Here is a 4,101-nt window from a genome sequence, read left to right as displayed (position 1 = left end):
GAAATTAGGGCTCGTACGCAGCCATATTCACAGTCGTTTTCCCCTCGCTCTGCCTGCGAATGAAACAGGAAAGGAAATGACTAATAGTGGCAGTGCGCCGAACGGTGACTTGCGCAATGTGTATGTAAATGTACACTGAAGCGCCAAAGAAACTGGTGTAGGCATGCGTATTCAAATACAGAGTTACGTAAACAGGCAGAATACGGCGCTGCGGTCGGCAGCACCTACATAAGCCAGTAACTGTATGGCGCAGTTGTTAGATCGGTTACTGCTGCTACAATGGCAGATTATCGAGATTTAAGTGAGTTTGAACGCGATGTTACAGTCGGCGCACGAGCGATGAGGCACAGCATCTCCGAGGTAGCGGTGAAGTGGGGGTTTTGCCGAACGTCAATTTCACGAGTTTACATGAATATCAGGAATCCGGCGAAACATCAAATTTCCGACATCGCTGCGGCCGGAGAAAGATCCTGCAAGAACGGGACCAATGACGACTGAAGAGAATCGTTCAAACGTGACAGGAGTGCAACCCTTCTGCAAATTGTTGCAAATTTCAGTGCTGGGCCATTAACAAGTGTCAGCACGGGAACCATTCAACGAAACATCATCGATTGGGCTTTCGGAGCGGATAACCCATTCGAGTACCGTTGATGACTGCAACACGCAAAGCTCTACGTCTCGCCTGCACCCGTCAAAACCGACATTGGACTGTTGATGACTGGGAATGTTTTGCCTGGTCGGACAAGTTCAAATGGTTCAAATGGCTCTGAGCACTATGGGACTTAACATCTGAGGTCATCAGTCCCCTAGAACTTAAAACTACTTAAACCTCACTAACCTAAGGACAGCACAACATCCATGCCCGAGGCAGGATTCGAACCTGCGACCGTAGCAGTCGCGCGGTTCTAGACAAACGCCTAGAACCGCTGTGCCACAAAGGCCGGCGGTCGGACGAGTCTCGTTTCAAATTGTATCGAGCCGAAGGACGTGTACGGGTATGGAGACAACCTCATGAATCCATGGACCCTGCATGTCAGCAGGGCACTGTTCAAGCTGATCGAGGCTCTGTAATGGTGAACGGCACGTGTGTAGTTGGAGTGATGTGGGGATTCCTGACACATCTAGATACGTCTCTGACAGGTGACACGCACGTAAGCATCTTGTCTGATCACCTGCGTCCAGTCACGTCCATTGTGCATTCCGATGGACTTGGGTAATTCCAGCAGAACAATGCCACACCTCAAACGTCCAGAATTGCTGCAGAGTGGCTCGAGGAACACTCTTCACACTTTAAACACTTCCGCTGGCCACCAAACTCCATAGACATGAACGTTATTGAGCATATCTGGGATACCTTCCAACGTGTTGCAACGAGATCTCCACCCCCTCGCACTCTTACGGATTTATAGACAGCCCTGCAGGATTCATGGTATCAGTTCCCTCCAGCACTAATTCAGACATTAGTAGAGTCCATTCCACGTCATGTTGTGACACCTCTGTATGCTCGCGGGGGTCCTACACGATATTAGGCAGGTGTACCCGTTTCTTTGGCTCTTCAGAGTAGATGTAGATGTAGACGCCACTACAAGACACTGATGAGCTCGTAAGCTTCGATGCCGTCCTAAGCTGGTTTGCTGGAGTTTTCCGTCATACGTGTGAAATTCACAACCAGCAGGAAGTTGGACGTTGGTGCAAATTGTGTCTGGATTTATCCAGTCCGCCGTGGGCGCAATAGCGTGCTCATTGGCTGGCGTAACAGTAGATTAGTGTTAATGTACGACGTCAACGTTAGCATCTTTATTCAGCTACCTGTAAGAATCGGACAGAAACGATAGGGCGGCACTGTTTGAAATCAGTATGTAATATAACTGCCGATCTGATGTCGATTATGCCTATCTAGATTTTTCGTTAATTTTCCTGACCCATTACAATGAAGGGTATCATAGTTCCCACACGTGTGCAACAATCGACATCTCTCCTTCTGTTCTCTGGTTTTTAACGACAAATCGACTTTAAAAAAGAAAGTGGCACTCTGTTCCATTCTTGCAGTGATGGCACTACTCTGAAACATACGGAGCAGAACGGGTTTACAGCGTCTGACGCACAAAAGGCCGGATGTGAAGAGCGAAGGAGGAAATATTACCAGTAGTTGTGCAACCGTGCCGCACATCCAGACAGACTGACGGCGTTGCAGCAACGGCTGATGGCAGGAAGCAGTATTGTACAACATCTAATCAGAATGTAGTTACTGCACTCTGGTTTCTAATCCCTGCGATTGTGTTTCCATACCTGTCGAAACCGAAGAGGATTTAAACGGCTGGCAATTAAAAGTGCAACATCAGGTAGGAAAGAAAGTAATCAAATTTTACTTATTGTATGTATGCAATATAGTAGAAAGAATACATGTTTAAATCGATAGGTGATTTGGTGGTGTCCAAAGTGCGAAGTTTACCGTATAGAACTGCCACCTCTAGCAGTGAAAACGCTCCAATTCGGATTGGAATCGAATGGAGCTGATCTTGGATGACAGGTACAGATACCCCATTTGCTTCAGCTCTATGTGAGGGTTCATCAGTAATAGTGGCTGGCGAGTAATAGCAGCCCAATCTCTCGGCAGGCCGTGACCAGATGTTTTCTACGGGTGAGACGTCTGAAGAACTTCCTGGCCAGGACATAAACGAATACACTTTGTATCGAGGTAGGTCAGGACAGCAGTGGTCACATGCGGTCGCGCATTATCTAGTTGAAAGATAACGCCACAAAACCCAAAGATAGAGTAGAGCCATGCGAACCAGAGGCGATCGTCTTGAGCAACCGTACCATCAAGACAGGTGCTGGTCAGGTACGATGATGAAAAATGTAAATGCAATATAGAAACAGTTCTTTACACGAGGCCAACGGCCTTGCCGCAGTGGTAACACCGGTTCCCGTCAGATCACCGAAGTTAAGCGCTGTCGGGCTGGGCTAGCACTTGGATGGGTGACCATCCAGTCTGCCGAGCGCTGTTGGCGAAAGGGGTGCACTCAGCCCTTGTGAGGCAAACTGAGGATTGAGAAGTAGCGGCTCCGGTCTCGGAAACTGACATACGGCCGGGAGGGCGGTTTGCTGACCACATGCCCCTCCATATCCGCATCCAATGATGCCTATGGGCTGAGGATGACACGGCGGCCGGTCAGTACCGTTGGGCCTTCATGGCCTGTTCGGGAGGAGTTTAGTTTAGTTTTAGTCCTTTACACGAGAGCACCCACACATGGGTACGTCCATCGTGATGTTGTATGCAGAATCGGAACTCGTCCGAAAAGACGATGCGGTGCCACTTTTGTGCCCGTGTTGTCGTTGGACGCACCACTATCGCTGCACGTGTCTCTGCAGCCGTATCAAGGGCAGCAGCAACGTTATTCGCCTTACTGATAGTCCGTGGTACTCCACACATCGACACACCGCTCCGTATGGACACTTGTCTTGCTCGCAGCAACAACTTTTCCTGACTCAATGTGAGGTAGCTGTATAATCCTACGCAGCAGAGAAAACAATATATCTGTTCTCTCAGGGGCTAACGCATGGGGCCGTTGAGATCCTGCATGGCGTTGAGTATGTTCCTCCTGAACCAACTGATTCCGCACTCGCATGCCAGTCATCGCATCTCGACGAGCGCGAGCAGCAATATCGCGGTACGATAAACGGGTGTCTCGATAGGCCACGATCCTCGTCGCTGTCGAATTCCGATTTGGAATAGCAAACTTTTAACTACTAGTTTCTGTGGACGAAACTCCTCACGGTCTAATTCAGCGTAGGCAGTAAAACTAAATGTGTGGTCTTCAGCTGTAGGTGAGTGGTACGTACATATGTTCTCCCAGCACATCATACATGTGCTGTCTGCACTATCGGGACATTTTTTCAGTTTCCTACAGGGAGCACTCCTTCAGGTAAGAAGAGGCATGTGGTTTATGCATAATGGGCCACCAGCATTTTTCATTCACACTGTTCGAGGTGCACTGAATGATATCTACTATGGCCTATGGATAGGTGTGGCAGCACCATTTTATTGATTCGATAGGTTGCCATCTTCCCTCGACCTCAGACTTTCGTATTATTGTCTGT

At 48.7% G+C, this 4,101-nt stretch overlaps 1 pseudogene; it reads left to right on the top strand.

Annotated features, from left to right (window-relative positions):
* The first annotated feature begins 2,893 nt into the window (after positions 1-2,893).
* Positions 2,894-3,011, top strand: LOC124607836 (annotated as a pseudogene).
* Positions 3,012-4,101: the final 1,090 nt, after the last annotated feature.

Source organism: Schistocerca americana, chromosome 3 (genome assembly GCF_021461395.2).
Source record: "Schistocerca americana isolate TAMUIC-IGC-003095 chromosome 3, iqSchAmer2.1, whole genome shotgun sequence".
In the NCBI taxonomy this organism is placed as follows: Eukaryota; Metazoa; Arthropoda; class Insecta; order Orthoptera; family Acrididae; genus Schistocerca; species Schistocerca americana.
Note: the sequence above shows the minus strand (reverse complement) of the source record. Positions and strands in the feature narration are given on the sequence as shown.